Source organism: Chanos chanos, chromosome 10 (genome assembly GCF_902362185.1).
Source record: "Chanos chanos chromosome 10, fChaCha1.1, whole genome shotgun sequence".
Taxonomy (NCBI): domain Eukaryota; kingdom Metazoa; phylum Chordata; class Actinopteri; order Gonorynchiformes; family Chanidae; genus Chanos; species Chanos chanos.
In genome coordinates, this window is record NC_044504.1 from 39,908,061 (window position 1) to 39,931,834 (window position 23,774).

Here is a 23,774-nt window from a genome sequence, read left to right on the forward strand (position 1 = left end):
TGGACAGACAGACAGACAGACAGACAGACAGGTGGGTGGATGGATGGATGGACAGACAGACAGACAGACAGACAGACAGACAGACAGGTAGGTGGATGGATGGATGGATAGACAGACAGACAGACAGACAGGTAGATAGATAGACAGACAGACAGACAGACAGACAGGTAGGTGGATGGATGGATGGATAGACAGACAGACAGGTAGGTAGGTAGATAGATAGACAACTGTAACAGCGACAGCAGTAACATCACCTTCATTAACTCATCTGTCGCCTGTCTGACCTGTTACAGTTTTACTGAGTGTGAGTGTAACCACTGACATATTCATACTGACATATGCAGTGTGAGCATAACCACTGACATATTCATACTGACATATGCAGTGTGAGCGTAACCACTGACATATTCATACTGACATATGCAGTGTGAGTGTAACCACTGACATATTCATACTGACATATGCAGTGTGAGTGTAACCACTGACATATTCATACTGACATATGCAGTGTGAGTGTAACCACTGACATATTCATACTGACATATGCAGTGTGAGAATAACCACTGACATATTCATACTGACATATGCAGTGTGAGTGTAACCACTGACATATTCATACTGACATATGCAGTGTGAGAATAACCACTGACATATTCATACTGACATATGCAGTGTGAGCGTAACCACTGACATATTCATACTGACATATGCAGTGTGAGCGTAACCACTGACATATTCATACTGACATATGCAGTGTGAGTGTAACCACTGACATATTCATACTGACATATGCAGTGTGAGTGTAACCACTGACATATTCATACTGACATATGCAGTGTGAGTGTAACCACTGACATATTCATACTGACATATGCAGTGTGAGTGTAACCACTGACATATTCATACTGACATATGCAGTGTGAGTGTAACCACTGACATATTCATACTGACATATGCAGTGTGAGAATAACCACTGACATATTCATACTGACATATGCAGTGTGAGTGTAACCACTGACATATTCATACTGACATATGCAGTGTGAGAATAACCACTGACATATTCATACTGACATATGCAGTGTGAGCGTAACCACTGACATATTCATACTGACATATGCAGTGTGAGCGTAACCACTGACATATTCATACTGACATATGCAGTGTGAGTGTAACCACTGACATATTCATACTGACATATGCAGTGTGAGAATAACCACTGACATATTCATACTGACATATGCAGTGTGAGTGTAACCACTGACATATTCATACTGACATATGCAGTGTGAGCGTAACCACTGACATATTCATACTGACATATGCAGTGTGAGAATAACCACTGACATATTCATACTGACATATGCAGTGTGAGAATAACCACTGACATATTCATACTGACATATGCAGTGTGAGAATAACCACTGACATATTCATACTGACATATGCAGTGTGAGAATAACCACTGACATATTCATACTGACATATGCAGTGTGAGCGTAACCACTGACATATTCATACTGACATATGCAGTGTGAGAATAACCACTGACATATTCATACTGACATATGCAGTGTGAGAATAACCACTGACATATTCATACTGACATATGCAGTGTGAGAATAACCACTGACATATTCATACTGACATATGCAGTGTGAGAATAACCACTGACATATTCATACTGACATATGCAGTGTGAGCGTAACCACTGACATATTCATACTGACATATGCAGTGTGAGCGTAACCACTGACATATTCATACTGACATATGCAGTGTGAGCATAACCACTGACATATTCATACTGACATATGCAGTGTGAGAATAACCACTGACATATTCATACTGACATATGCAGTGTGAGCGTAACCACTGACATATTCATACTGACATATGCAGTGTGAGCGTAACCACTGACATATTCATACTGACATATGCAGTGTGAGCGTAACCACTGACATATTCATACTGACATATGCAGTGTGAGCGTAACCACTGACATATTCATACTGACATATGCAGTGTGAGCGTAACCACTGACATATTCATACTGACATATGCAGTGTGAGCGTAACCACTGACATATTCATACTGACATATGCAGTGTGAGCATAACCACTGACATATTCATACTGACATATGCAGTGTGAGCGTAACCACTGACATATTCATACTGACATATGCAGTGTGAGCGTAACCACTGACATATTCATACTGACATATGCAGTGTGAGCGTAACCACTGACATATTCATACTGACATATGCAGTGTGAGCGTAACCACTGACATATTGATACTGACATATGCAGTGTGAGCGTAACCACTGACATATTCATACTGACATATGCAGTGTGAGCGTAACCACTGACATATTCATACTGACATATGCAGTGTGAGAATAACCAATGACATATTCATACTGACATATGCAGTGTGAGCGTAACCACTGACATATTCATACTGACATATGCAGTGTGAGCGTAACCACTGACATATTCATACTGACATATGCAGTGTGAGCATAACCACTGACATATTCATACTGACATATGCAGTGTGAGCATAACCACTGACATATTCATACTGACATATGCAGTGTGAGCATAACCACTGACATATTCACACTGACATATGCAGTGTGAGAATAACCACTGACATATTCATACTGACATATGCAGTGTGAGCGTAACCACTGACATATTCATACTGACATATGCAGTGTGAGCGTAACCACTGACATATTCACACTGACATATGCAGTGTGAGCGTAACCACTGACATATTCATACTGACATATGCAGTGTGAGCATAACCACTGACATATTCATACTGACATATGCAGTGTGAGCATAACCACTGACATATTCATACTGACATATGCAGTGTGAGCGTAAGCACTGACATATTCATACTGACATATGCAGTGTGAGCATAACCACTGACATATTCATACTGACATATGCAGTGTGAGCATAACCACTGACATATTCATACTGACATATGCAGTGTGAGAATAACCACTGACATATTCATATTTACATATGGAGTGGGAGTGTATCCACTGACATACGCATACTTTTATGCATTCTCTTTTTTCTCAGACTGTTCACAACTTTCTGAACGGTAAATGTTGCCCTGATCATAAACCCTCCCGCACAGACTGTCCCATATGCTTTTTGTCAACAGTAATAATCCATGTTAGCAGTGAAAGCTGCGTGTTGTAATTTATGGACTTTGGCTGTTGGTGGTCATTCTGTAACGTGTGTGCTGGAGACATACCCTATCTTACTGTTTAAACAGAGGGGTCTGGGGCAGTTATAGTTTTACTGTCAGGTATTGCTAAGAGCGGCACATGTGGTCAGCAGAGATAGCGAGCATATGTTTGTGTCACAAACTGCTGCCCTCCAAAGCAGGCTGATTGAGCCGACACCCAGCAAGGGCAATTTCTCCTTCCTTGTCACTTTCCTTTCATTTCACTGCAACCAGATAATGCACCAACACAGACTTCAAAAGCCCACATCCAATGGGCTTATTCATAATGCATTTTTAAAAAATGTTTATAGATTACAGCTGACAGAAGTCAGTTTTTATTTTTATGCATGAGTTTTTCCCTCTTTCCACTCCCAAGCTTTAAAAAGTCATTCTCTTTTAGATACAATCTCCTGTCACACTGAACACAAACAGCTTATGAAAGCCAGTTCCTCATAAGAACAAACTGCCTTAAAATCCAAAGGCTGAATCTCTGTCAAACAGGGAAGCATTGGAAAAATAGACACAATTTAAAATGTTTAGTGATTTGATTTCTAAATGTTAATGTTTGCCTCTCACAGAGACGGCCAGCAGCACACAGTTTGTCAAAGCTACTAATGGGGCAGTGGACTCGTGGAATTGTCAGCTGTCATTGGTTAGCTTTGATGACACAAACATGGGTTACTTACGGATTTCCTTCAGAAAAAAAGAGTCATCTCTCATCACTGATATTAGAAATTGTTTTTACACAAGATGATGCTCACAGCTCAGAAAAGTTCATTCTCTCTATTTCATGTATTTGAGTTGAATCATTAAAAATGAATTTGATGGAAGGTAATGAAAGTGTACCTCCTTCCTCTCTGGTGCACCAACAGGGTATTAACCTTAACCCTATTAGGAATTAGAATACTGAATATGAAAATGATATCCATTGTCAGGGAAAGATACACTTGAAAAATGGATAGTTGCCTGTGAACTAGCGCAGAGAGCGATTCAACATAGCTGTCAACAACACAGCATTTCAAGCCTTGTCAGTTCTGTTGTAAACATGGATTTGCACTGAAGAGAAAGTCACCTCCACACTGTTCACCTCCCAGGGGGTTCTGACTCATAGTAAACCAAAGCACACTCATTATGGCAACTTCTGTTTTACTACATCAACGTCACAGGAGTGGCAAGCCTATCTCAGCACCACTTGTTTTGTTTCTTCCATGAACTGTGTGAGTAATCGGGATGGTTGCCCTGTACTCTCCCTCTAAAAATGGAAGGACAACATAGCTCCTGTGTTCAGGGCTTTATAACGGTGTAACATTTAAAACCCATCCAATGTGGTCTATGGAGTGATGCATTTTGCATCAGGAATATAAAAATACAGGAATAATAAAATACAGGACTATAGAAATACAGGGATGTAGAAATACAAGCATGTAGAAATATTTGAACATAAAAATACAGGATTATTAAAATACAGTGTAATGCCTTGTTATTCCAAGACCTACTGCACACTGTCAGTTTAAAAGTGAGTATAGTGCAGATCGTCCCTGACAAATATCATGCAGACCAGAGGAAAGAACACACACTATATTTCAGACGTAAACCTTTTCTGGCCATTTGAATACCATTTTTAGTCTTGTGTCATCAGTATCTTCCACCTCCTCAGACTGTCTCTCAGCCTGTTTGACCTTGAGGAGTACATACAGTCAACTATGTTTAAAACCTACCGACCGCTTTAACTTAGCATTTTACAGCCGGAGTGTATAATAATATATAATAATAATAATAACATAATAATATGTCAGGAAATCTCTGTAGAGCTAGTGATGACTAAGAAAGTTTGCTCCCCATTTCTAAGGACACCATGTTTTCAAAAAGCAAGCAAAGCTCCTATTAATCCAGAGAAATTAAGATGACACATTTCACATTTAAAGAAGATGAGATACAGTTTTACAGGCAAGCATTCACATAATCTGTTTATCATCATAGCACGTCTTTGTTTGGAGGTCGCTTTTTTTTTTATGAGTTAAATCTCTTTCACAGTGGAGAAAGCCATTTGTCTGAGGGTTATGGAGACCACGAGCACAGCTGAGGGTGAAGATCAATGGGTGGAGATTGAGCGGGAACGGCATAGCAGGCAGGTCGGGGGAATAAACAGCATGAGGCCCTTTCATTGTGACAGCACCCCCGCCAGTTTCAACAGCAGAAACACGGCATCAACCGTTTTCAAAGAGAGACAACAGCACCACACTCTCATTCTCCACAGACAAATGGGGCAAAATGGATTGTATCATGACACTGAAGAGATCATCGATATTCCATTGTGCTAAGTCAAAACACCAAGAAAAGTCATGGGCAAAAAAAAGAGGTTGGTGGATTTAACATTTCTCAAAAGGTTTCACAGTATATTGTTTCTATTCAAATTCTTTTCTTAAGTAGGAGAGTTCCTGTGAAGCCGTTTGTTAAAAGACAGGCGGGGAAAAAAAATGTTCCAATACTCACCGCAGAAAGTACAGGTAGAACCTGTCAGCGCACACCAATTGATATTTAACATTCATTATCAAAATGTGAGAATCCGAGATTTTATTCAATAAACATAGGTCAGAGTAGATTATTGTTGTGTTTATGCATTTAGCAAATAAACTCTTTACAGAAAAAATGCTTTTGTTGTCCCTTGTCTTGCAATACACAGAAAGCCTTTGACATAACACCCCACACAATGTTTGTTTTCCCTGTTTTCACACACAGCACGTCCCCACAGTATCAGTGTGTTGACAGAGAGAAAGCATGCATACATGGCATAATGCCACTTATGTGTTGGTTTAATAGGAAGGAAAAAAGAGTCAAAAACTGTTTTATTTAAATTCACTGAAATGCATTTAAGTTCTGCCTCTGCTGAATCCCTGATGATTTGACATGTATGTTAGTGAGCATATACACACAACTCAACAGATTAAACACTACAGCCCCCAGCACAACTGCTCATACACTCTACATCTGTATACACACTCTACATCTGTGTACACTACACATCTGTATATATACTCTGCATCTGTATGCACACTCTACATCTGTATACACACTCTACGTCTGTATACACACTCTACATCTGTATACACACTCTACATCTGTATATATACTCTGCATCTGTATGCACACTCTACATCTGTATACACACTGTACATCTGTATACACACTCTACGTCTGTATACACACTCTACGTCTGTATACACACTCTACGTCTGTATACACTACACATCTGTATATATACTCTGCATCTGTATGCACACTGTACATCTGTATACACACTCTACGTCTGTATACACACTCTACATCTGTATACACTACACATCTGTATATATACTCTACGTCTGTATACACACTCTACATCTGTATATACACTGTATATCTGTATATACTTTACATCTGTATATCTACTCTACATCTGAAAATGTACAAAAATACCTCTGTATGCTATTATATGTATGATAGTTATCAAACTGCTTTTGAAATGTTGAAGGTAGAATGACAAAATCATCTCTCTGGTGAATCACATTGTGACAGAACAGTTCACTGTGACAGAACAGTTCACTGTGACAGAACAGTACACTGTGACAGAACAGCACACAGTGACAGAACAGTACACTGTAACAGAACAGCACACTGTAACAGAACAGCACACTGTAACAGAACAGTACACTGTAACAGAACAGCACACAGTGACAGGACAGCACACTGTGACAGAACAGTTCACTGTGACAGGACAGCACACTGTAACAGAACAGCACACTGTAACAGAACAGCACGCAGTGACAGGACAGTTCACAGTGACAGGACAGCACACTGTGACAGAACAGCACACTGTGACAGAACAGTTCACTGTGACAGGACAGCACACTGTGACAGAACAGTTCACTGTGACAGAACAGCACACTGTAACAGAACAGCACACTGTAACAGAACAGCACGCAGTGACAGGACAGCTCACAGTGACAGGACAGCACACTGTGACAGAACAGCACACTGTGACAGAACAGTTCACTGTGACAGAACAGCACACTGTAACAGAACAGCACACTGTAACAGAACAGCACGCAGTGACAGGACAGTTCACAGTGACAGGACAGCACACTGTGACAGAACAGCACACTGTGACAGAACAGTTCACTGTGACAGAACAGCACACCGTAACAGAACAGCACACTGTAACAGAACAGTACACTGTGACAGGACAGTTCACAGTGACAGGACAGCACACTGTGACAGAACAGCACACTGTGACAGAACAGTTCACTGTAACAGAACAGCACACTGTAACAGAACAGTACACTGTGACAGGACAGTTCACAGTGACAGGACAGCACACTGTGACAGAACAGCACACAGTGACAGAACAGTTCACTGTGACAGAACAGTTCACTGTAACAGAACAGCACACTGTAACAGAACAGCACACTGTGACAGGACAGTTCACTGTAACAGAACAGCACACTGTAACAGAACAGTACACTGTGACAGGACAGTTCACAGTGACAGGACAGCACACTGTGACAGAACAGCACACAGTGACAGAACAGTTCACTGTGACAGAACAGTACACTGTGACAGAACAGTACACTGTGACAGGACAGTTCACAGTGACAGGACAGTTCACTGTGACAGGACAGTACACAGTGACAGAAGGACCTTAAATTATTCAAATAAAGAGCAATCAGCTACACCTATGCCCATTATATTTCATCTGCCCTGATTAATCTCTTCTCTTTATGGGGCTCTATCTAATGCCCTCCCAGTCTGCTCTGAGAGTAATTGACTGATCACTGAACTGATCAGTTTTCTCAAACATTGCTAAAAGATCAAATGAATGCTGCACGTAATTGAATGACAGTTATTTAGATGATATACACACAGTGTTCCTTACTTCAGATCCATTATTAAAAATAACATGACAGGGACTATACTACATTTGTGTTGTATTTGTTATTCATTACAAAGCTTCACACACAGGCTTTATTCTATGGTCATTTTAATGTACACAGACAAACGTGCATAGCTCATTCCAACATTATCACAGAGTTGCTGTCTCTCCATTGTAGGAGCTGTGTAGAAAGAAGCGTTGGGGGGGGGGGGGGGGGGGGGGGGGCAAAGGAATACTGAATATGATTACAGTTAATTATTGTATGAGCAGACTGAAAGTGATTGGCCTCATCATTATTTCCTCACGGTTAAAGACACTGCCAAGTTGCACAATCCTTCAGTGTCAGCCAGGACTGTCATTTCAATTATTCATGTAGAAGACAGAGCTTTTTGTGTGAGTAATTGTAGGTGAAAAATTATGATGGAAATGTGTAATATGCTACTTTTCATGTCATTTATAGCCAGATGCCAAGAGTTTCAGCTGATCTCGTCAGTCTGTCTGTATAACGTGCTGATTATTTCACTAGGTAAACTCTGTTTGTCCCCACAGCACAGCCTGAGAGACCGGAGTCATCTCCCCACATCATGCACACTCAACATTGTTGATGCATTTTACTTCAGTCTCTCTAAACCTACTATATCTACTACACTAAGCGCTTTGCTGATTCTCTCTGGTTATTTGTTAAAAGAGTTTGAAAGTACCCTCTGTTCTTTTTTCTAAGCTCCTCCTGCTTTGATCTTCCCATGGTTCTGAACTCAGCCCACAGAAGACATCATGTTATAGACACTGCATCTCTAATTCTGACATCATTTCACAGATGATGGAGTCTGTGCTTAATTTATCCATGTATTTATATAAATAAGAGCTAAAGATAAAATATGACCTACCCTGGAAAGCCTCTTCACTCTGTAATTAGCGATGGGTGGGGGTGGGTGTTTGACACTTCTAAACTATAAACTTTTCGATGCTGCTTTGTGACATGAAAGTGGAGCTAAGTTTGAAACATCAAAATCTGCAAGTTCTTTTGAAAGTTACCGTCCTGAAGTCCCAGTCTGAGGCAGGGAGAGTGAGTGGGAGTAATGGGTGGAGATATATGACAGTCCCAGTTGGTGTGGTGCTGCCTTGCATGCCCTAATTACCTGCCCGTACTGGTGATGCCACAACGGCATCCTGGGACTGGCACCATAATGAGTGGAAGACAGAAATGCTGGAGGAAACCGATGCCAGTCCGCTGGACCTGCATTAACTGCGGTCTGTTCGTGAATGGGCGGATGCATTAACTGCAGTCTGTTCGTGAATGGGCGGATGCATTAACTGCGGTCTGTTCGTGAATGGGCGGATGCATTAACTGCGGTCTGTTCGTGAAGGGGCGGATGCCCGGCTACACAGTTTATCCTCCGCTTGCTGTCGTCACGATGTGAATTTCCATGATATACACATCACAAAGGGCTACGATATCAGAATGACCAAGATTAAAAAAGCCGATACGTTGATGGGGAGATTTATAACACAGGAAAATCCTTCTACTGCATTACCACACACAGGTACACAGTGCGCTTCCTTACGTTTGCACTGATCTGACTGACTTAGAGATGTAATTAGAGATGTAATTAGAGATGTAATTGGAGGGGGACAAGCAGAGAGGCAAAGAGCTGCAAAAAGAACCAACCATAAAAAACTGTATAAAGCAAAAATGTCCAGCATGGATTTCAAAAAGTCCAGTTTGCACTTGTACGATAACTATCTCACTATTGTTTTGTTTATTTTGTATTATGTTTAAGTGGCTTCATTTGTAATTGTTGTTGTTGTTATATTTGTTGGTAATTATTGCTGTTGTGTATTATTGTCCCCAGGTATTAAGTAAATTCAAAATTGTTGGAAATTATTTCGATTTGATTATAGAAACAACACAATCTATTAATTTTCAGTGTCTGTAACTGTATTACATACATTTTGCCTTAATCTTTGTTTTATTGTGTCTCATATCACTATCGCAATTTCCATCAAGTTCATCTCCCATCACAAATTTTATCCATGTCGTGAATCCCCAAAGGACAGTGAGCACCCACCCATGACTCACTGCACTGACAGTCGGCAGAGGGTAAACTCACTGCACTGACAGTCGGCAGAGGGTAAACTCACTGCACTGACAGTCGGCAGAGGGTAAACTCACTGCACTGACAGTCGGCAGAGGGTAAACTCACTGCACTGACAGTCGGCAGAGGGTGAACTCACTGCACTGACAGTCGGCAGAGGGTAAAGGGCCTTTTTCTTGTGTATTGACTGATACCGGCTCCTTAGCCTTCTGTAGTTATTCTTAGCACTTGTTTTGACTCTTGCAAAGGTCTGTCAAAGCTTAACACGGTTCCCAAGTCCATTAGCTGTTGAGAAAAAATTGCATTACTGTCTGCTGTGTGCATGTGCATGGGTTTCTGGGGTTTTTTTATTTTGCTGTCTCTTCATTTCTGCCAGAGGGCTGGTATTAAATGACCTTCAGGAGAGTGCTGATGAAAGTGGAAAGATGTCTCGTGTTCATGTTCACGAGACAAGGCAGAGTCTCAGTCTAGGGGCACTGTCTTCAGCTCAGATCTGATCAAAACACACAGGCAGCTAATCACTCGTCAGCAGCTGATCATTGATTGTAAACTGTTGGTAAAAACATGTTGGCCCTGGGGATGGACAGCCTGACCTCTGACTGTGTGAAAAAAGACACCATTAGTGCTATTAGTGCTTTTGATTTCATTCTAGCTTGTTCTTCATTAAAGCGATTGATTGAGGGAAAGATGGATGCATGGAGCACTGATCTCCTCCGGGCAGCATCACCCTGGCCTCCACCGCTTTGTCCTCTCCTCCCCCCATATCCCTGCATCTGCACTCCATGCAAACCTCTGCATGCTGCACCAATACTAATGAACACTGGGAACATGGTACAAGGCGTCCCTCCTCATTTTTCCTCTTCACTTTCATACTCGACTGTCCCCCTCACTAGCCCTGTAAGAATTTGAAATGGTAAAACAAATTTTAAATAGTTTTTGTCAGAACGTTGAATCGTTCTTGTTAAGAACATGTCAGTTCTGTTGAGCCTAGGAGTCTGAATAAGGCATTCAGAGCTAACCTCATTTCCACTGGACTCTACCTCAGTTCACATATGACATTGTTTCACTTTGTCAAATGTGCAAAGCAATGAATGAACTCTGCACTTATGTTCTCCAATGACCCATTGTCATAAAAATGGAAGTTTCTTCTACAGTATGATGTATGATTTATCAAAATGTATCAAGAGAATTTTAGATTCATGTTTTACACCAGCATGAAACATGATATACACATGTGCATGTGTGTGTGTGTGTGTGTGTGTGTGTGTGTGTGTGTATGTATGTGTGGTTGTGTTTGTATGAGTGTCTGTGTGTGTGAGAGCATGTGTGTGAGAGCGTGTGTGTGTGTGTGTAATGTGTAGCTGTGATTGTACAAGTGAGTATGTTTGTGTGTGTGTGTGTGTGTGTGTGTGTGTGTGCGTGTGTACCTAGTAAGCTATCTTGTGAAGACCAGTTTGAGTTTTAGACCTTGGGAGTGAGGATATTTTGGGAAAGTGAGAACATTTTAGCTGGTTCTCAGTTCTTCAAAGGGCTGTTTAAGGGTTAAGACTTGGTTTTAGGGTTCAGGTTAGAATTCGGTTTAAATTAGGATTAGGCATTAAGTTGTGATAGTTGAGGTTAGGATAAGGGGCTAGGGAATGTATTATGTCAATGAGTACCCTCATAAAGACAGAAGTACAAGTACATGTATGTGTGTGTGTGTGTGTGTGCGCTAGAGTTTGTGCATGCGTGTGTGTGTGTGTGTATGCTGTTGCCGCAATCTGCCCGACTGGGGTCTGTGCTTTATTAGACAGTAATGTAGTGTGTTTAGGCCTCAGGTGAGTCAGCGTCTGGAGTCCCAGTGGACCAAACTCACTTAGGCTTCATTTAACCTGTCTTCGCTCTCAACACTGTCAAGGATGAAACTAATCAAATTAAGCTCTGTTTATTTTAGAGTCTTGCAGGAATTCCCTCTCCAAGAGCAGATTTTCCACTAGAAGAGAGGACAAGAAATAGAAGTGAAGTGAAGAGCTTTCTCTCTGAATGGCTTCTACTTGTGATGTCGAATGATTCTTTACACATCAGTCATGAAAATTCAATGAAATTGGTTTGTTTTAATGTCACCCTTAAGTCAGTCAGATCAAGTTGGGACAGATGGAGAGATTCTAATGTTTTTAGGGCCTCGGGCAGAGAAGCCTCACACTCTCCAATGTCTCTAAATTGGGCATGTTTAATGAGCCATGGGACACAGAGTCGAGACAGAATTATCAAAATGTCTCACATAGACAGAGCTTTTTATTCTGCTCTGTTTAAATTGGCCAAGGGAAAATGGAAGTGTGATGTTGTCACAGAATATAAATTACGATTATGGAACATAGCTGTGGTATGAATGAAATATTTTCAATTTGTTTTAGGGTTTCTTTCTTTCTTTCTTTTTTGTTCTTTTTTCAGTCTGTTTGCATGAACTCCTGTGAACATGAGACAGTGAAATTAAACCATCTTACTGCCTCATTTCTGATATGGTTGAAGGAGACATAACTGAGAGTTCAGTCTTGCTCGATCCGAGAGCGTGTGTGTTTTGGTCAGAGGACCAGTTGTATGCTATGGTGCCATCATCAGGAGTCAGAGAGTCCACCACCCTGCTGTCAGGGGCCTGAGCACGGACACACAGCTGTGCGTCATCTGAAATATGACTGTTCCACTCTGTCTCTCACTAACCTTACATGGCTGCTGTGGTCTAATGCTGGGCTAAAACGCAAACCGCTTTTCGGTAAGATGTGTGGAAGGCTGAATTGCAGGTGGCACCTCATTGGAGGTGGCATGTGCATAGGATTGACTGCTTGATTGTATCTCAATTCTTGTGACTAAAAATGGTAATTTATTTTGCCCTGGTTCTCCTCTGGCTCCTTGGAGACTGTCCTTTCTTGGCCAGACCTGTTGGACTGATTCACAGTGTGCTGCAAATGAGTGTGCAGGAGCACCTGGGCTCCACAGGTGGCGAACAACACAAATGACAGCTCGCGTCACAAACATAATTTCTCCGCCGCCTTTCACTGCTGTTTTCCCTCAGAGGCCGTCAGATGAGCACAGAGGGCAAAGAGACGCTGTCATCTGGAACGCTGCTCTATGGCACAACGCAATGGGAAACTTCGCAAAAACTCCAAGTAACTGCGAAATCTCTAAAGCTCAGCAGGAGCTAAATGAACCACTGACGACTGATTGTCGCTGACACTGTATGTTTGCTAACGACGGAATATTTTATCTTAACTATGGAGAGGGCGATAAAATAAGATCTCGTTAGCATAAGTTAGTTACAAGCTGAAAGCAAGAAAATAATGTATGCTAAACGATGTTGCAGAAACTTGCAATTTCTGCAGTCATCATGAAAAAGGCCAGAATGCATTGTTTCATAGGACAAATTTATTGAGTGCTATAGCAGATTACTCTGGGATGCTGAGTGAGGATGAGATTACGTGACAGCAGAAAGAGAGAGAACCAGCTGCAGCCGTTAGATGGGAGCGAAATGCTCTTGTCAACGGAGAAAAGAATCATTTTAGTCATTTTATTCTGTAGGAAAGGTTGTTCATGTGCAGAGGCTGCTTCCCTCTCAGTCTCTCCTGCTGGTTAATATTAATTACATGCCAGCACAGCTGGATGGGAACTCTTATCTAATCATTTCAATCAGCAAACTTGTGTATTTGGTATAAATGACTGAATATTTGATGAAGTGATCCGGTAACCGCAGCTGGTACTCTCACAAAAATGTGCCCAAGGAATAATTGTAAATCTCAGTTTTTGCATTTTGCTACTATCTTTTTTTTTCCCAGGGTGTTTTATTATTGAGGTGAGAAACTGGGTCATGAAAAATACTGATGTTGTAATACTTAAATACTTAAATACTTATAATACTTAAACAGAATAAACAACAGAGATAATATCAGTCACTCTCTTGTAATGATTTGAATCTAGCTAATTTAGGTCTGGGCTAATTCACAAACCCCTTTTTAACAATGAGAAACTATATAGGGATAATTGTTCCATTGGTTTGTACTAAGATTATAATGATGTTTGTGAGAAAAGACCTCTGTGCTGTGCTCTGTTACTTTTCAAATTAAAATGAGGTTTAATTATCATTTAGCATGTTCAAGCTAATCTTACCAGTCTTTATGATAGTTATTGTCAGCTACATCAAAGGCTGGTCTTCTAGACAGCATGTAAAGCTTTCTGTCTCTGTATTTGGAAAACTGACAACTAAATCTGCAGTGTTGATTATGGAGAAACAGGTCTCACCTCAGTTCCAACGTCTTTCATGAAAGAGACAGATTGTAATTGTATCTGTCTGAGCTTGCTGCACTGCAATGGTTTAGTAAAGTCTGCTGGATGAGGAAGAGAAGAACTGGTTAACATGGAATTTGGATTGAAAATTTAAAATGTTGTCAGTTCTGGTGTGTCTGTGTGTTTTTTCCTCTGTCTCTGTCATAAGCATAAGATGGTGCAGGTGAGACCTCCCCATCTATACACTGTAGTCCCCCTCAGACTGGTCACCAAGCTCAGGGACCTGGGGTTGAGCTCCTCACTCTGCTCCTGGGTCCAGAGCTTTCTGACTGACTCACCACAGGTGGTGAAGATTGGAAACTGCTCCTCCAGCATCCGAACCTTCAACACCTTTGCCCAAACCCTCAACACCGGCGCCCAAACCCTCAACACCGGCGCCCAAACCCTCAACACCGGCGCCCACCAAGGCTTTGTCCTGAGTCCTCTGCTCTACTCCCTTTACACCTATGACTGCACAGCCACACACAGCACCAACATCGCTGTGAAAGTCGCAGATGACACAGTGGTGGTAGGCCTGATCTTCATCAACAATGAGACAGCCGATCTGGACGAGGTGGAGGTGCCGTCATCATGGTGTAAGGGCAACAACTTGGACCTGAATGTTTCCAAGACCAAGGAGATGGTGGTAGACTTCAGGAGGGAGAAGCAGAGGATCCACTACACACCACTCAGGATCTACAGGACCCGGGGGGAGAAAGTGAGCAGCTACAGGTACCTTGGGAGAGTTCACATCTCTGAGGACCTGACATGGACTACACACATCTCCATCCTGGTGAAGAAGGCAAGGCAGCGCTTGTATCATCTCAGGCGGCTGAGGAAATTCAGGATCTCCACAGCGCTGCAGAGATCCCTCTACATACACCGCCACGGTACAGTCTGTGCTCTCCGGAAGCATCACCGCCTGGTACGGCAACAGCTCTCTGGGAAGGAAGGCTCTTCACAGAGTGATCCGCTGTCCTGAACGCATCACCAGGACAGCACTGCCCTGCCTCCAGGACATCCACACCAGGTGGTGCAGATCCAGGGCAAGCAAGATCATTAAGGACATTCACCACCCCAACCACATACTGTTTCAGTGGCTGCCCTCTGGCAAGTGTCTCCGCTCCATCATGGCCAAGGCTGAGAGGCTGAGAAGGAGCTTCTTCCCCTAGGCCATATGGGCCATAAACACTTATAAACCTACATAACACACATCCAGCACATATCCAACACACATCCAACACACACCCAACACACACCCAACACACATCCAGCACACATCCAACACACATTCAACACACATCACACACACACATCTAACACACATCCAACACACATTCAACACACATCCAACACACATCCAATACACATTCAACACACATCCGACACACATTCAACACACATCCGACACACATAAACACTTATAAAAACCTATGTAACACACATGCAATACACATCCAACACACATCTGACACACATCCAACACACATAAACACTTATAAAAACCTACATAACACACATCCGACACGCATCCGACACACATCCGACACACATAAACACTTATAAAAACCTACGTAACACACATCCTACACACACCCGACACACATCCGACACACATAAACACTTATAAAAACTTACATCCAACACACATCCGACACACATCCAACACACATCGCACACACACATCTAACACACATCCAACACACATTCAACACACATCCAACACACATCCAACACACATTCAACACACATCACACACACACATCTAACACACATCCAACACACATTCAACACACATCCAACACACATCCAACACACATTCAACACACATCACACACACACATCTAACACACATCCGACACACATTCAACACACATCCGACACACATAAACACTTATAAAAACCTACGTAACACACATCCAACACACATTCAACACACATCACACACACACATCTAACACACATCCGACACACATCCAACACACATTCAACACACATAAACACTTATAAAAACCTACACAACACACATCCGACACACATCCAACACACATTCAACACACATAAACACTTATAAAAACCTACATAACACACATCCGACACACATCCTACACACACCCGACACACATTCAACACACATCACACACACACATCTAACACACATCCGACACACATTCAACACACATTCAACACACATCACACACACACATTCAACACACATCCAACACACATTCAACACACATCCAACACACATCCAATACACATTCAACACACATCCGACACACATTCAACACACTTCCGACACACATAAACACTTATAAAAACCTACATAACACACATCCGACACACATCCAACACACATCCAACACACATCTGACACACATCCAACACACATAAACACTTATAAAAACCTACATAACACACATCCGACACACATCCTACACACACCCGACACACATCCGACACACATAAACACTTATAAAAACCTACCTAACACACATCCGACACACATCCAACACACATTCAACACACATCACACACACACATCCAACACACATTCAACACACATCCAACACACATTCAACACACATCCAACACACATCCCACACACATAAACACTTATAAAAACCTACATAACACACATCTGACACACATCCAACACACATTCAACACACATCACACACACACATCCAACACACATTCAACACACATCCAACACACATCCAATACACATCCGACACACATCCGACACACATCCGACACACATAAACACTTATAAAAACCTACATAACACACATCCGACACACATCCAACACACATCCGACACACATAAACACTTATAAAAACCTATGTAACACACATGCAACACACATCCTGCACACATCCTACACACATCTGACACACATCCGACACACATAAACACTTATAAAAACTAAAAACCTACCTAACACACATCCGACACGCATCCAACACACATTCAACACACATCACACACACACATCTAACACACATCCAACACACATTCAACACACATCCAACACACATCCAATACACATTCAACACACATCACACACACACATCTAACACACATCCAACACACATAAACACTTATAAAAACCTACGTAACACACATCCTACACACATCTGACACACATCCGACACACATAAATACTTATAAAAACCTACGTAACACACACCCAACACACATCCAACACACATAAACACTTATAAAAACCTACGTAACACACATCTAACACACATCCGACACACATCCAACACACATCTTACACACATCTGACACACACCCAACACACATCCAACACACATCCAACACACATCCAACACACATAAACACTTATAAAAACCTACATAACACACACCCGACACACACCCGACACACATCCAACACACATCCTGCACCTATTTTGCACACTGCATCTTTTTGCAGCACATTTAGAATACAAACTGGTTATACACTTGCAAATTGTTTATTTCCCTGTTTATGGCTTACAATATTATTATACTGATACTCTGCTATTTTTCCCTGTATGTAGCTTTGTATATTTATTTTTAATTGATTTTATTTTTATACTGATATATAGCTTTACGTTTGCTATTTGCACAGTTGTGGGCGTTGTTGCAATGTCATCTCACTGCTGTTGTACAATCATGCACGTGACAGATGAATCCCTTCATTCACGACAAATAATACTCATTTTTAAAAAGTTTGATCTTCTTAAACATCTTGACAAAGTCACGGTAGTGTCTGACACGCCTAAGAAACAGTTTTTCTTTTTTAGAGCCTTTGTTAAAACCAGCTCCATCCTACTCCTCTGCTTTGTTTCAGTAAGGGAATTGGAATGTGTGGCAGTGAGATTTTCCTGGGTCATAATTCTTTTCCTGTTCAATGAGGGAGCACCACTCCTGTGTTCTGCCTGATATCCTCAGACATTTCTATCTCACCAGAGCTCCAGCCTCACAAACACCTCGGGGCATCTGACCGAAGGGAAAAGGACAGACTCTCTCTTTCTTTCTCTCTTTCTTTGTGTTGTTAGAAATTTGCTGCTTAAGACTCAGTCATCTGCTACTGTCAGATTTAACATGTGATCCTAGGGATTTGGGTGTTAATGATGCTTTGAAGCAAACTGGTACTCCAAGGACACACATACATACACACACACACACACACACACACACACACACACACACACAAACACTGGAACCTTCATGAATGCAATGAAAGGTTTAGTAAAATGCATGTACATGCAGCATTTCAATTGTAAAATTTCATCCAAAGCACTTTCATGACTCCTTGCCCCACAGAAACGTAGGCCTCAGGTGATGACGCTGTCCCATTGACAGCGTGTGGATCAGGTTTGGTCAGATTTGGCCATGCTGGCCACAGTGTGGGGATTGGCCATCTCCAGTTTTGTCATGATCCTGATGACTGTCTGTTCTGTGTCCCCTTCAAAGTGATGTGAGGACCTGTATGAGACAATGAGAACTTCAGTTTGGGACATCTACAATGACCCCTAGTGATGTTGTTGTCAACGTTCGGCCAACAGCAACTTCAATTAACAAGCCCCTGCCTGCAGCCATGTGCACCACCCCAGTGTCCCAAAGCTCTGTCTCCACACCCATCCACCCCCACCATGCCTCGGTCCCCACAGCACTAATGAGCCCCGCCCACCTTTTGACCCCCAGGCCACATGCTGCCCCAAAACCTAGTGTGTCTCTTTAAAAAGCCATTAATGGTCTTTTTACATAGAGGATGCGGAAGCTGACTGATCTGTTTCATAATGTACAAACAATAGAAAGAGGGTGTCAATGGAATGTACATGGAAAATGAAATATGATTGTCTTTTAGTTATTTTTATTTTTGTTTATTTGAAGAGTTACACTGTAACACCGTGATAATTACTGTATAATAATCTGTTTCTAATCAGTCATTTGATGTGTTGTGTTTAATAAGCACTCTATGTCCAACGCAAATAAACATAAAACATGTTGTTTGGGTTATTTGTTTCAGAAAAATTCCATTATCGAACCAAATGTACATGGGAGGGGGGTGTTAGGAGTAATATTAGTGGTAATATTAGTGGTAATATTAGTGGTAATATCAGTGGCAATATTTGTGGTAATATTAGCGGTAATATTTGTGGTAATATTAGTGGTAATATTTGTGGTAATATTAGTGGTAATATCAGTGGCAATATTTGTGGTAATATTAGCGGTAATATTTGTGGTAATATTAGTGGTAATATTTGTGGTAATATTAGTGGTAATATCAGTGGCAATATTTGTGGTAATATTAGCGGTAATATTTGTGGTAATATTAGTGGTAATATTAGTGGTAATATTTGTGGTAATATTAGTGGTAATATTAGTGGTAATATTAGTAATACTTTTTGAATCTCAGACCATTGATGGCTTCACATTGTTGACCTTTTATGGCTTCATATTGTTGACCTCTATGAGCTCAAGCTGCGTCATGCATGTTTTCATGTTTATAAATTCTGTATAATCAAATTTACTGTTTATGATGTATTTAAAAATATTCATGAATCTTGCACAGTTTATTTATGCTCTGAGATTATTTCAAGATGCCGGGAAAAGGGACTGACTATAAATCTGTGCATAACTGAATATTCATGCCGCTGACTTTTTTCATTTGCCTTTGTCGACCATATGAATGCAATCGGAGGCGATGTTTTGGCTTCTCCTGTCGGTTTTGGGCTTTGATTCAGCCTCGCATTAGGACATCCGAGATGGGATTTATCAGACAGCTGTCTGGCAGACCTGACCCGCATCAAATCTCACATCACAGTGACCAGAACTTCAGCTGGAAACACACAGTGGACAAGCCAAACACGCAGCCTATGAGAATCAGGATGAGAATTTCAGCGGGATAGTAGCCGTCCAAATAACAGCCCACGGTGATGTCAGATTATGCTGGAAATTTGAAATATCAGATCTACAGAAAATTCCATGAGATATTCATAGTCATATGATAGAAATTACATCAATTTTTGCAAAGCAGTCATATGCATATAAAGCAGTCATATGCAGGAAGATTAATATGCAAAGTAAAACCATGTGCCACTGTAAGTGCTAAATTAAATAATGAAATGATATTTCAGTGTATCCTCTGTCCTGACTACAACTTCTCCTCTTCCACAAATTCATTTCTGCATGTGAGTCATGAAACAGCGCATATTTCTACTTTAATCAGCCACTATCTTATAAATATGAACTGTTAGCCTTTTTCTGTCTTATGCTGTCAGTTGGTGAGGGGTGACAAAGCACAGGATGTGGAAGACCTGCCTAGGTGTGCAGAACGTGTTAATTAAATGTTAGAGAGAGGTTCCTCTTCCAAAGCAAATGTCATCAAGGCTGCAGAGATCTCATCTAAATATGTGTTCTTCCTTTCCGCTATCCCTACCTGTCTTATAATCTTATGATGTGGCCCACAGAGAGTCTTTCTCCTCCACCGCTGCCGACTGGAGCAGGACATTCACAGTCTGTCATGCATCCCCTCAGGCACACTTAGGTCTGCCCACTGAGATCAATCACACTGAGGAAATTATGGATGAATTGGGTTCATGATGTCAGTTTTAATTTAAAGTTCCTTAATTAGACTGAACCGGAGTTTCTTACCTCTGTTACGTGAGATCCTAATTCCATTACAACGATTTAAAAAATGGTTATGTTTGTCTGAACAGCAACAAAAGAAAATCAGAATGTGATTTGAATTTTGTGCCTATACTGGTTCATCACGGTAAATGGCCCTGTTTCTCTGTCGCCTCTCGCACAGGTGTCCTTGGGGTGGACAGGGAGGTTAGTAGCACAAAGACACATTTTGGGAGAGAAATGTTGTATTTTAAGGAAAAAAAGAGATCCCCGCTGTGCCAGTTGAGCATATTTCTTATTTCTTGAGCACAGTGAGTCCTATAGAAGAGAAAATTGGAGCTATCAGGCTGACCATCTGTTAGGAATTGTGTGACTGTAAGATTCTCACATCACAGCTCAGTCTGAGAGCCATCATCAGTCTCGCTGATGAATATTCATCACAGGAATTTAAGACAAAATCAGTGCTGGCCTTTTGCATCATTGTAGAGATGCTGGATTGGACTGTCTACCCCGGACCACGCTGCTGCCACTGAAACTGCTGCTTCAAACATCCAGACTCATTTAGGAAAACACTTGCTGTAAATAAAGCAGCTTTAAATAAAGTTTGATACCTTTGTACAGTGACTGGGATTCTGAACACTGCAGATCACACAAAAAACTGACAAATGCATATCCAAAGTCATCACACTATCAGATTAATCCAAAATTATCACACTATCAGATTAATCCAAAATTATCACACTATCAGATTAATCCAAAATTATCACACTATCAGATTAATCCAAAGTTATCACACTATCAGATTAATCCAAAATCATTACACTATCAGATTAATCCAAAATCATCATACTATCAGATTAATCCAAAATCATCACGCTATCAAGTCAATCCAAAATCATCACACTATCAGATTAATCCAAAATCATCACACTATCAGATTAATCCAAAATCATCACACAATCAGATTAATCCAAAATCATCACGCTATCAGATTAATCCAAAATCATCACACTATCAGACTAATCCAAAATCATCATACTATCAGATTAATCCAAAATCATCACGCTATTAGATTAATCTAAAGTCATCACACTATCATATTAATTCAAAATCATCACACTATCAGATTAATCCAAAATCATCACACTATCAGACTAATCCAAAATCATCATACTATCAGATTAATCCAAAATCATCACGCTATTAGATTAATCCAAAATCATCACACTATCAGACTAATCCAAAATCATCATGCTATCAGACTAATTGGAACATTCCAGTTGGGTGTCCGGTGTTCCAGTTTGGTGTGTGGTGTTCCAGTTTGGTGTGCTGCCAGGACATTATTTGCTTCAGAGGACTATGAGTCTGTAACTTGCATTCCCTCTCCATGTGTGTTCTATTTTTCTCCCCTGACACGCGAGTGTGGGTTCTCCCTGAACGCAGGTGATGGGTTTCTCTGCTTCTTTTAAAATATGTATGGAACTGTTCCCAGATGTACTAAATGAAGTTTAAATTGTACAAGTTTGAAGAAGCTTCCATTTCACAGATCATTGTTTAAATGCAGCATTGCATTTCATCATGCAGTGAATGATAAAACGATGAGGGCTTCTGACTGGAGGTGCTGTGACTATTCAGAGCAGGTTCTCAGAAGACAAACTGTCAGACTCCACTCATGTCTCCATGACTCTGCTGCTCTCCCCACAGAGAACATCTGAAGTTCACCTCTCACAGTTACTGAGACTTTCAATTCAGTCCAAATTTAGAATTTCAACCAGAAATCCATAACAGGCATGAACCGCTGAGACAGATTGCTCCTACTTCCTGTGTTAATAGCTATACGTTTACAGAGAAGATTTTGTTTGTCCTAAATGAATGACTTAATAGGCAGGTAGAACACAGACGTGTTAAAATATTACTATGTTATAGTTTTTTTTAAATAATATTCATATAGTTATCTGATACTCCTCTTACTAAATGGGCCAGGCCAAAACAATAAGACAACCATACTTGAATGTAAGTGTATCTTAACCATTACTGACTCTTTTTCAAATTAATATCATTAAAATTCATTAAAAGTCTTTCTAAAACATTACAGAGTGAAAAAGAGTCACGTCACTGGTCTTTGTAAATCCAGAGCTCTGGTTCCCGGTTCTAGTTCCTGATTCTAGGTCATCTTACAGACTATCAGCTTTGAATAGAAAAGCTGGAACTGTGACTGGCTGGGGCTCAGAGTCACAGTGGCGTGTCTTCTCACCATCTCAGTGTGCTCCAGTATCACTCTGTCTTAATGGGTCCCATCTGTGCCTGTGTTCTGTAGTCTTAAGTAATGTAAAGTGTTCTGTAGTCTCAATTAATGTAACAAGTTCTGTAGTGTTAAGTAATGCAAGACATTCTCTAGTCCTCAGTAATGTAACGATGCCTTCTGTTGTCTTAAGTGATGTGATGTGTAATGCATTCTGTAGTCTTAAGTAATGTAATGTGTTCTGTATTCTTAAGTGATGTAATGTGTTCTGTAGTCTTCAGTAATGTAATACGCTCTGCAATCTTAACTAATGTAACATCAGGCCGGAGACACTGGGTTGATGCATCAGCAT